Raw genomic sequence first — 13,367 nt, 5'->3', positions numbered from 1 at the left:
GCTACACATTCTTTTTTGAGTATTTTGAGGAAATAACAAACAAGGCAAAAGATGTTCAGTAGCAGGTTTAATTTTTTATTTTTTTTTCCCAATTAAATTATATAGCCTCGTAAGCAAGGCGCAAAAGAGTTGCTTTTGCTCATTGCCCTATCCCGGGATGCTTAATGCAAATATTTAAATGAGGTTTATGGAAATTCCTGGGATTCACCATGGATTTGGCATGTAAAGCAGGGCTGTGAAGATGTTGTTTACACCATGTACATTTGTGTTCTGTAAATCCTACTGTAAGAGGCAAAGGAATTGAAATATAATCATATAATTAAATCATCAAATTGAAGCACATTAAAGGAGATAATTCACTTCAAAGCGCAGCCAAACAGAGTCATTCTGGATAAAGGTAAGTCTCAATAGCTTACACATTTACTAAGCGTTGAACTTCTGCTTAAACAATTAGTCAACAGAAAACTAATCACTAAAAACATTGATTTCTGAAACTCGGGTGCTTACATTTGATGGTGTTCTCCGTTTTCCTTTTTTGGATATTTGAAAAGTCATATAGGGCTTTTTGTGACAGTCCTCAGTGACTGTGATGGACATGTTTTACTCTCGTGATATTATATGGTACAGTTGAATAAACAGTTCCACGGAAAAAGTAATTATTATCTTTGATCAGCCACAACATTAATATCACCTGGTGGTTTTAAAAATATGTTTTTTTTTAATAGTTTGAACTTATAAATGGTGATGTATCATAGTGGTTTAACCCCCTGACAGTCTGCATACAGTGTATCACATTTTGCTGTATATGGGGCTGTACAGCTGTAGACTGCTAAGAGTGGTGGTGCTGACCTTTTTCCTCCAGTGTTGATCTTGTGGTGGATCATGTGTGGGAACTTCTTAAACAAAAGAGGCAGGTTTTGATCGTTGTTACGTTGTTAGCCTTTTGGGATTTGTTAACATAAAACCATGCATTTTTAAGAAGGAGTGCCCAAAACTGTGCGGAAAGAAAGAAGTAAGTATAACAAAGAAGTTGGTTTGTGTTTGGTTAACTTTAGGAAGAGGGAGCCACGTCAACCAGAGGCTTACATCAGTCCTCGTGGACATTCCACTGTCTGTATACTGTCTTTCATACAGTGAAAGGAAGAGAAAAGTAATGTGTTTCACTCTCAATCAATTGTTTCCATAAAATACTTTATTTAGCATGTTATGGATACATTTCATGATGACGTATGTTAGGAATTTCAGATCATGTTAGGTTATGTGTTCGCCCAGTTCTTCAAGATTGTTTCAGGGCACCTTTCACTACTCAGCAAACAAATTTGAGAAGGGAACACTGGTCACAAATATATGTCTTCCTTTATCAATATACAGCTCACTGTTGACAGGATCTTGTGCAGTGGTTATAGTGGGGGGATGGGTGAGATTTACAGTTTCCTTTACCAGGTAATATCTCCTGTTGTGAAACAATGTGACAGAAAATCAGTACAGCTGTGATGGCTCAGCAGTGTTCTTTGCCCCTTCTACATTCCCCTCCAGGAGCTTATCTAAAGCCCACCTCAAATGTACTGTATGTAGCCTGTGGATGACTCATCCTCAGGAGAGTGAGCTGTATGGTGCAGGTAGCCTTGCAAATAAACATTTCACAATTTGCAGTCTATTGAAGTACTTTGCTGACTTAATTCTGAACCCACAGACTGCAAATACAAACTCTGACAAACCTATTCTGTTTTATTGTGTCTGTGAAGCACAGTGTAAATGATCCTCATGCATTAATGTGTCCCGTCTGTGTCACACGTGTAATGACTATATCACTAAATACACAACAATGAGACACTAGTTATGGCTCCAGAATACAAAAAAAGCACATTTGTCATCATTGCAGCAATTGCCATGGAGACAGGGTTAAGTCCCAAGCCTACTGGTATTATACAGTGTATAAGTGCATACTCATTACCCTTTACCACAACTTCTAGGAAATGCTGCACACTGACTGGATGGATGACTCCACCTCATTACGATTATTAAGGAATATGTGGTCAAATGTTCTTTTTTTCCTGGCAGCCGTTCACACCTGTTCCTTTTAAACGATCCGTAAATTGTCCTTGTCCCCTCAGAGAAGCTTCCTGTTCTTCTGACACATTAACTTATGCTGTTTATAGTATAAAGTTTGCCACTCGTGGGAAAATTGTCCACATACTGATGATGTAGCTGTAATGAGAGTCATATGCCAGCTAGGTCTACTGTTAATCTCTGCTGTGAAATATGTCCTTTGTATTTGTCTTACAGTAGATACTGAGGAAAAATGCACATTACCCCTTATACCCAGCTTGCATGTCTTCTTATTGTATAAATAAATATTATAGTCAGGTTCATAACTATTGGAACAACGATGAATTTTTTGGCATTTGCCCTCTGTACACCAGCACATTATTTTTTGGCTCATAAATAATGGAACAATTGGCTGACAAGCAGTTGCATTGCCAGGTGTGGTCTGTTCCTCATTATTCCCAAACTAATTAAGCAAATTAAAGGCCTAGAGGTGGTTCTGAGAGTTGTATTTGCATTTCGTAGCTCTTCTTTGGAATTCCGAAGGAACTCCATAAGGTCAAAATACGTGTTTATGCAAAAGAAGAAGGCCATCATTAAGGGAAACATTGAGAGTGGCCAGTACAACCGTACGGAACATTCTTAGTAAGAAGAAATTAACTGTCGAGCTCAGAAACTGCAAAAGGCCTGGAAGACCAAAGAAGACAGCTAAAGTGGTGGACAGCAGAATTCTGTCCATGGCGAAGAAGAACCTCTTCACAACATCTAGCCAAGTCAAGAACACTCCTAAGAGGGTGGGCGATTCATTGTCAAAATCCACAGTCCAGAGAAGCTTTACACTGTATGAATGTAAATACAGTGACTTCACAACAGTCAAACCACTGGTAAAGCACAAGAACAGAAAGGCCAGATTAGACTTTGTCAGAAAACCCTTAAAAAGCCTGTCCAGTTCTGGAGAAAGATTTTTTTAAATAGATGATACCAAGATTAACTTGTATCAGAATGATGGCATGAGAAAAGTGAGAAGGAAAGAAACAGCTCATGATCCAAAGGATCACCGCACCATCTATTAAACATGGTGGAGGCAGTGTTATGGCATGGACATGTATGGCTGCCAATGGAACTGGGTCACTGGTGTGTATTAATAACCTGACTGCTGATAAAAACCACAGGATGAATTCTGAAGTTTATGGGGTTATACTCTCTGCTCAGATTTAGTCACATGCTGCAGTACTGATGGAACTCAGCTTCATACTGCAGAGTGATCATCAAACAAAACAAACCAGGAAAGCTACCCAAGAGTTTGTCAAGGCAAAGACATGGGATATTCTTCGCTAATCAAGTCAGTCACGTGATCTCAACCCAATAGAGCAGCTTTTCACTTAGTGAAGACAAGACCGAAGGCAGGAAAGACCTTGCAAAACATCTTGAGGGATGAAACTAAGCATTTTGTAGTGTCCATGGTTTCCAGACTTCAGGAAGTCATTGACTGCAAAGGATTTTCTTCCAATTAATAGTCATTCGTTATGTTTATAATTATGTTAGTTTGTTTCATTATTTGCGAGCCACCAAAAGTGGGGAAGGTATAAAAATAGCTGTAATTCCAGCCCCTTGATTTAAAAGTGAAAGCCTTTACTTTGGTCACATGTTGAGTGTTTCAAATTTTCAAAGATTTTCAAAATCTTTTGCGGGCTATTGAAACATCTCAGAGTTATAACAATGCAATCCATAAGGTAACTAACCTTCACAGATTGTTTTAATTTTACCGATTTGAGTGGCTTGATGTCATCAAATTAACTAGGAGTTTAAATTGGAAATGTTGGGAGAAATGGGTGTAGAAATAGTAGAAAACATTTTAACCTTAACACAACACCTTAGACTTTATCTACCCTGGTATCCTTGGACAATGACTTTTAATTCTGGCCTCGCCTGTTCTGTTTCAAATAAAATTAGAGCCACTACACATCTATATTACAGCTGCAAAGGGTCTTCCACTTGTTTTACCTGATTAAACCTCCTCTCAGGTCTGTGTGGGTGAGTGCAGACTGCTTTATTCACATGTGCATAACTCTTTTCTTTGTTTTTTTTGTGCCTGTTATGGTAGTAAACTTAATATCTATAGCATCCTTGTTTTATTATAAATACTGGGGCTTACCAATAAACATATAAAGTAACTTTAGTGATCTCTCTCCCAATTAAATTAATAGTTTTTTCAACAAAATCTGATTTATTTCTCATTTAGCCAGTCAACTTGATAATTTAACAATGGGTGTATTTTATTGCCAGAGATGTTTAAAAGACATTTTGTCAGAAATACTGTATGACCAATGGCTTCAAATCGTGCAATGCCTGCAAGTGTCAGACACCATTTGCAGGGAGAATAAACAAGTTTCACATGTAGCAAAATTAAAATAATTAATCAATGTAAAGAGGTTATTGTGTGCTTGTTTGGTAGCATTATTTTAAATGTATACCGGAGAATTAATTTAAAAAACGAATCTGTTTTTGTCTGTGTCTGTTTTACATAAGTTGATGTGAGATTTTCCCACGACTTTTCCGCTTATTGGTTAGTGTGATGTGATCTACCCTGTACTGTTATTTCTTTTTAAAATTTACTCCGGTTTAAGTACTTAAGCCAAAATCCAAAATAATGACAAAGTGACAAACTTTAAGGGGCACTACACCCTGAACAAAGGTAGCTGTTTTTTGTCAGTTTGAATTTAAAAGTTCTGCTAAAGAGCTTTCATTGGAGAAGCTTATAACGTGTTTTTGGTAGTAAGTTGATATTAAATGGCCAGTAGTAACTAATTTCTCTAGATCACCTAGTTAAATTACAAACATCAGATTTCTGCATCTACCTGACATCCTATCCTCCCATCCTGTCGATGTGTGTGTGTCTGGGCTGTTTGGCTACAGTGATGCTCCTATTGGCTGCATTGCACCACATCAGCTAAGAAATTAGCTTTTTAAGGAAATGTTGTTATTGACGTTTGATTAGGTTTAGGCACCCCAGTAACTTGGTTAGGTTTAGCTGAACATCATGTAGTTACATTTGTTAGAAATAAAAGTGGAGGAAACATTGTGGGATTTGGTTTAAAATGACTATATATAATTGTTAAGTGATGCTCATAATCAATCTGAGACAAATGGTTGTTTTGAAGTCCTTGTGGAAACAAGTGATGCTGTTGCGCTTTTTGGGAGCACAGTTTTAAAAATGGCAGAGAGCAAGAGTGATGGCTGCTCAACGTTGTGTTTTTTATATTATGGGATCAATACATTTTTGGGAAATAGATTTTTGAGACATTAGTTTAATAATAACATTCTCAACAACAGTGTCAACTCTACAGCGTAGCTGACAATTTGATTGACACCTCTGGCGAAGTGTGGAAAATGGAATTGGCTGATGGCTGAAGCTGGTCGATTCCCTCTGAATGTTGGATTTTCTGCAGTTAGTTATTGCATGGAACATGTAGGATGTAGTGTGACTCTTTATTCCGTGTATATTGACATTTACATGTCATAGCCAACTGTTTATCCAACCAACAATTCAACATAATCACGCAGCCTTTTTTGTAATTTTCAAGTATTTGCTTTGACTTTATGTTGTGCTTTCTTCTTACTTTGTAAACATAAAAAAAAACCATTTGTTCTTTAAACTGCTTGAATGCAGCATAATTTGCACTTGACATTTTTTTCAAAATGTTTAATTCAGTTTCTATTACTGGCGACAATCAGTGTGTTTTGCTAACACTTTGTTTCTAACCTTCTGCCTTTCTGCATACATGTAAGACATCAGTACCCTGTATAACAGGTTCCTAAATTAGACACAACGCAAATCAGACAACAGTTTAGCTGGAGATTCAGGTTTATTATGCTAGCACCAGCTGTGTCATGGTTATGAAGTGTCATTGCACTTTTAATGCTCTTGAGATATTTTACTAATCATTTTCTTCAATTGTGGAAAGTTTAGACGTTTAATGAACCTATGATAAAGTCATTTAAAACTGTCAATATATTAACACTACGGAAAAATGACTGAAACTTACAGCCTGTTTTCAGACACTTGGGGCAATTATGACCTGAATTAAGCTTAATGACAATAATCCTAGACAGGTCATGAGGATTAATTAATGGAAGTGTCAGTTTTCATGATGGTGTACAGATAGCATTATTTGTGCACTGTTTCAAAGTGTTACCATAGATATTATAGTACCTATATGTGGGCTGGATTTCTGCAGATAGAGCATAATTAAATTTTCTCCTGCCTACCTTAGCCTTTAATTTTATAAACCTGCAAAAAAATGTGCACCTGCTTTGGAGGGATGAAAGTTTTCCATTTAAAACCAGTCTTCACAAAGTGTGCGAACTTTAAGATATCAAGCAGAATGCACAACCAAGCATACCGCTCATATCTCCTCCCACTTTTTGCGCGCTTCTACATCAAATTCATGTGGAATAGAGGCATACTTCACTGCTGACACACAGAGAGCTTCTCTGTCAGATGACAGGAAACTGCACTTCCAGGCTGAAGCGGCAGTTTGATAAATAACACGCGTGGCTCCGGGCACACAATGCATCTCAAAGATTCAAAATGTGGCCCTCAGTCTTTGTCTGTCTCCCCGACACACATACTGTACACAGCTACACACACGCTGATGCTTTCATGAGTACTGTACAGACAAACACAAACACTGCATCTCTTTTTCTTATCCTCTCTCTCTCTCTTTCTCTCTCTCTCTCTCTGTCTCTCTCCCTCTCCAATGATTAAAAAACAATATCCAGCTTATAACTCCAAGTTAGTCAGACACCCACACTCATTTGCAGTGAAAGGCAAATGACCCTGGTGATGAGTCATTGCATTCACTCAGAGACTTACTTGCTTTATTCAACACGCGGAAATCTCCTAAAGCAGAGTGAAGCAGTGGTTCTCGCCATTGTGCCGCTGAGTGAGCTCAGGTGTGCTGTTCTCAAATGTTAAAAAAAAATTAAAACCCTCAAGATTAGCACATAATGTCACTAAAATGCAGTGAAATTAGATTAGGATTTTCCAGTTACACAAATAGTTCACAATTGAAATGTTCTCCCCTCTCTTGTGATCACACATTGTAATTAGGTGATTCTCAGGAATTAGGCTCTTTGTCATTTGCGTCATTAAAATTAAACAATTTCAGAATAAAGATTGGCAGAAGGAATAAACATTCAACAGTTTGATCCTGCTGTGACAATAATTATACAGTATTTTATTCATTATGCCTTTCTATTGCACATACATGAAGGTAAAAAAAATGCTCTGCTGTGTTTCGTCTTTTCCTCCACCAGGAATTCTGAATAACTAAAACAAATGGCAGATTTATAATTCACAGATTTTAAAAGTTTTCCATATTATATCTTAATATGAAGCAGCTTGTACTTAAGAAATAGTTGCACATTGTGTTCAGGCTTTCTGAACTTATATCATTTTCTGCTTTGTTTTTAATCTCTTTTTTTTAATCCTGAGACCACTCAAATTCACTTTTTGATTTCTTAGAGGGGATCCTAGGATTTAGTAAATATTATAAATTTGTCCCATTTCATATAAAGGTTTGGAACGAAAAATACATTTTAGGGGAAACTAAATAAATGCCATTAAGACCTTTCTAGAGCAGTACAACAGTGGTTAACATTTTAAAATAGCAGAGGTTTTGATTATTGACGATAATGATTATTGATTGGTTAGGTGATCAATAGATCATTTACCGGAAAAATTCTTATGATCAAAACCTAATTCCTACTTTCTTGGTTAAAAATCTGCTGAAACAAGCAATTTGAATACATCAACCTGTGCTATGGGGAAATTATAATGGGCATTTTATATTGTTTTTTTCATTTCATGTATAGTTTACTTCACAAATGACTAACTGAAAAAAAATCAGCAGTAAATTACAATAATATAGCCGAATAACTATTTCAGGGTTAAGCATAGCTTTAGCATAGCGTTTAGCATAGCAAACCACAACTACAAATATTTTTGATGTTTGTTCAGTTTACTTTTATTTGTATCATTTGTACTTGGATGGAATTTGGTTGATGAGAGCATGAAAAGGAGCAGCAGACTTGCATGAGGTTCAGGTGTGTGTGTGTGTGTGTACGCGCATTCGTGTGTAATTGTGAGTCGTGTCAAAGTGTGTGTGGGTGGTAAGACTACTTTCTTCTCTCTTTTTTTTCTTGGCAAAGTAAAACTTTATAAGTGATAGTGATTTATTTTACAGAAATGTAAAAGATGCAGGTGACAGATGTTTAAAGAAATACAAAACCAAAACGAACAAACATTTCCTGAGGCAATGATGAAACGTGTCCAGTCTGTCTGACCACAGTTTGTACAATGTATAAAAAAAAAACCCAGAAAAACCTGAGACTCATTTCTGGGCATTAGGCCTGAGGGCTGCAAGTGTTATCTGGCTGCATCAAGTTTACTTTGTTTAAGAAAAGAATGAATAGTGGAGTGTATGGGGGAGGGAGTGTAACGGGAGTCTTTAACAGGGAGTAAAAGGGACTGAAAGGATTTTGATCCAGTGATATTATATATCTGTTCTGGTCAGGCTAGACAAAAGTCCACAGCAAACCACCAGAGAGCAAAGCATGTCATCTGAATAGCATGTCTTCTTTGCAGTGTTGTACATCCAAAGGCTTTGTGTGTCTGAATTTGGCTGGTAGAAAGCACAAAGGAGGCAGTTTGTTCGCCCCTGACAAGTGTGCTTTTATTTGCGGAAGCCCTTTGATGTATAGAGAAACTTTGGCTGGGGTATCCCTCGCAGACAAATGCATGAGAAATCCCACTCCTTTGTATTATCTTAAACAATTCCCTCACCATTCACTGCAAAGCTTTTATTCGCTTTAAGACCTTTATTTTAAACTTTGTGCCTGCTGTCTGTCTGTCAACTGTAATAGGGAATCTTGTTTGGCTTTATTATACGGGGGGGGGGGGGGGGGGGGGGCAACAGGGAGTTGGGGGCATGCAGTTCAGATATGAAACAACATCACCTGACTTTTTTACCCTTTTAGCAGTTAAGATGTCTAAATAAATACATACATAGTAATAGATGACCAATCTCACCATCCGGTCTATTTTATAGCTTTTTTGGAGTTTATATATGTACCAAAAATCTTCTTCAGCAGTTGGTTTTCCTGGAAATTCTAAATGATTTTAGATGTGACTTTCCACTTTGCTTAATGCCTAAAAATAATAGTTTGGGAATACAAATTTACAGCCAGAAAGAAAATAAAAATGTAGTGAAACGCACCTACATGCAACTCTTACACTCACTATTTAGCATGTTGTATCTTGATATTTAAAACAATTAGGATATTACCTTATTTTCATTCATTGTCTTTCAGCATGAATATGTGGGAAAAAATCTCAAATTCATTAACGGTTTAAGCTGCTTCTAAAGTAGGTCCTTAATGCTGCTATTGTCATGACTTTTGAAACCTCCATAACAATATAGCAGTCATTTGTTCACCTATATAAGTAATAGAATCAAACTTTTCTACTATTAGAAGTACTGTGACCAAACTGTCACAGGAGGACAAACTAATGGTGACACTATTGGTAATTTGCCCAACCATATTTTCTGTACAGCAATGTCTTATTAACTGTTGGCCATAAAAATAAATTGAATCTGCAATAGGTTTCTATTCTCTAGCTTCATTTAAAACTGCTGCTAGATATGTAACTTCTAGTGATTGTTCATGCTTTAAATTGGATCAGAAACTTATTCATTTCTTAGATTCAAAAATTGTTAAAGTGGCACCAAAATGTCACTTTGACCCTCAAATTATGAATATTATTAAGGAGTTTTACTTTCAGGATTACAGTCTAAGTTGTGTAAGTAAGTGATAGATTAACATTTTCAGTGAAAACATTGAAACAACCACATATGCTTCAAATTACCAAAGCAGCTTTAAGTGTAACACTTATTAAAGACTAGAGGCAAAGTTTACACTTTTACATGTGGAAGCTGCCCAGTATACCACCACAGTCTTCCACTGTTACTAAACATTTGGGCATCCAGTGACTCTGTGGAACAGCACTTTGACAGTTGCTGTTGAGGCAGAGCACAGATACACAGCTTTCATTTATCAATCTGGGGATTTGAACTGCGAGCTTCCAAGTCGTGAGCTTCCACCTCCTCTGCAAGCTGCCACTACTGTCTTTTACATCAGATGACCAGTAAAAGAGCTCAAACTCTTGACCTCGCCATTCCTGGGCGCCCACAAGTGCTTAAGCAGATAAAGATTATTTTCATCACATTGGCATTTTAGCGTAGAGGTCAGAAATGGGGCTTTTACATAAAAACATTGGAAAAACAGTTTTGTTTTAAAGCCAAAGTAATGCTGATATGAGTTTTACAGGGCTGTTGACCTTGATATATTTTAGGTTGGCTTACATAGGATTTTACAGCATGGTATTTACAATAGTTGGTGGTTAAACCGGAACCGACATGCAGACTAAATATTCTGGAAAACTTTACTATAATAGGAAAACCCATGTTTTCTTATGCAAACTTAAGTAAGATGTGGGCTCAATGTCCAGCTCAGAAATCCATTACAAGATCAACACCCTTGCTACTTCAGTTCACCACACCGATGTCGGACTGAATTACATAAAGTGAATATCTGAACTCACAATCTGCCACCTACCTCCGGAGTATGCATACAGTACTTCTGTACCTCTGCAAGCTATATGAAAAAAACACAGGCTTGGAATTTTATTGTCCTTGTCATTTTTTCAGTCTTTTTTTGTAATCTTGCAGTGTGTCTAAATTCTTAGTTACTTGAAGGCAGGTTGGCATGCAAATAGTTCTGAATATCAATGACCAAATCCACTAAATCAATCTGAACCATCACACTCCAAATGCAAATAGACCTAAACGCATTTTATTGTTTCTCCTTTCCTTGTAGAGTTCCGCAGAAAAACTGGGAGGGAGAGACAAACATGAAATGTGAACATCTCTGTCAACATGTGTTACATGTCTGTGCTGCATTTAAGGTCAGTGCTTCATAGTTCAACTGTGCAATGTTTGGCTGATCATGAAGGGGCTACCATTTGCGTGCATGCAAAATTTCAGGTCACTACCATTGGGAACCAACAATGCCTTTGGCTAAGCAACAAGATGCAAATACATCTATTCAAATTCGCACCACTCCATACACATTCAAGCTTACGCAAACACTCACACACTCACAATCTCATCACCGTGCATCAGGCTGCAGAATTAAAATACACCGCATTAACTTCAATCATAAATAAGTCACTGTCCTGGGGCGATTTTTGATGTGAGGCAAGTTTGGATCCATGATTCTGTATTCACATTTCTTGTTCAGTAAGTGATTAAACTAATCTAAATATTTCTAGATGATTGTTGTGTTTACCCTTCTTATTGTTCACTGTAGTTTGGCAGCCTCTCATTCCAGTGGCAGACCAAGATTACCCATTTCACCCAGGCAGTCATAAGGCTTATGGCAGACAGGCAGCATCTTCCACTCCAGGCTGTCGAGCAGACGGAGGTTAGTCAGAGTTAGGAGATCAATGCACTTATATGTCACACCCAGAGCTCTAGATTTCCCCCCTCAGGCACTAAAGATGGAGTTTACATAGTCACCTGGTCTTTAACTGGTAAAAGGTGGTCAGAGGGAGACGGATGATACTGTATGCATCAAAGCCAGATAGACAACCTTAATATCACAGCAGCACATTCAGTTCAATTTCACCCTGCAAAGCCACGAGGGCAACCCAAATATCATCCATCCTGACACTGTCCATCACACTATACATAGAACGGCAAAATTAGCACAAATGCAGCGCTTGCCATCAGTGTGAAGTATGGTGGCAGTAGGGCGATTATTTACGGGCTGCATTACTTTCTGAAGACCTGAGCTCTGAGTCACCAACCAAGCCTGATAATTAATTCCACACTCTACAGAAATATTATGAAGCTGCACGACAGAATGACAGATGTACAGCATGAAGCACATTGACAACAGGGTGACTGGATTAAGCTATTTTGACTCCTTCATAATGATGGTTTAAAAAATAAAATTTTATATATATATATATATATATATATATATATATATATATATATATATATATATATATATATATATATATGCTTTTATGTAAATGAATAAATGACAGTTAACTTTTTTTAAGTAAAAGGTAAATAGAAAAAACATGAGGTGCAGTAGTTTTATTAACTGGTTTGTGATCACAGTATTTGTTGTTTACTCTCTGCTCTTTGTTTGTCCCAGCTGCTCAACTTCCTGTAGATACAAGGGGTGGGGGGTGGGGGGCTCTGACAGTAAGAGATAACCTGCCATCAGCGGGCCTTCTATTTTTAACAGCAGGTACTAGTGACACATGACGTGGAGCTCTTGTTATCAATATTTATGGAACAAAGATTAAGACAGAGTAATGATACACACCGCCCGACTGGATCCATCCTCGCTTAATAGTTGTCATTACGGTGAGGGGGTAGGAAAGTGCTGATAGACTCAAATTTTTAGGCTGGCACTCTACATTTTAGTAATGATTCCAGAGACCAGACAGAGCCCAAATGTGATTAGCAGATGTAAACAGGAAAGTGTGACGACTGCAGTGTCAAAGTGGCTCGAACAATCCTTTATTGGTGATGAATTCTGTGCAGCTGTTGGTTGGGAAGGAGTTGGGATCGGCCGTTATGTGGCTTCTATTGTTGGAGGCTCCTTGGGAAAGCTTGGCTCAAATCACACCAGAGCGCATTTTAAAGACTATGGAAGTAAATACAGTTTCACATAACACCAAGTAATAACAACAAGTGGTAATAAGCCAGTCTGTTAAGAGCGATGCTGTCCTTATCCTTATCATACATCTTTTTTAGCTGTGTTTACTCTGCCTAATGATTACCAATGCCTACACCCATCTCAGTCTTTCTTTTCAGACCACAAAGATCTGTAATAGCGTCCATATCTCCATATTTATCCCACAGTGCAGCCCGTTGGCTACACGTTTTAATAACACTCCCTCTGCCAAAATATATTTCACTCAAACACTTAAAACTTCCAAGAGTAAGCTCAAAAGAGGTGAAGTATCTTGGCAGACCATAGAGCAAAATGCCATGCAGTCATACGCAGCCCAGGGGATGAAGTGATTGATCTGTGACCTCGGACTCAGCCATAAGATATTGTGGTGAAGAGTGCGGAGGAGGGCATGGATAGTGGAAAAGGGACGAGCATGAGTCAGTAACAGAGTCTGCGAAAAGCTGTGGGAGCAGAGGAAGTGTTAACAACATCACAAGTAGGAG

This window comes from Channa argus, chromosome 2 (assembly GCF_033026475.1).
Source record: "Channa argus isolate prfri chromosome 2, Channa argus male v1.0, whole genome shotgun sequence".
NCBI lineage: Eukaryota > Metazoa > Chordata > Actinopteri > Anabantiformes > Channidae > Channa > Channa argus.
Note: the sequence above shows the minus strand (reverse complement) of the source record.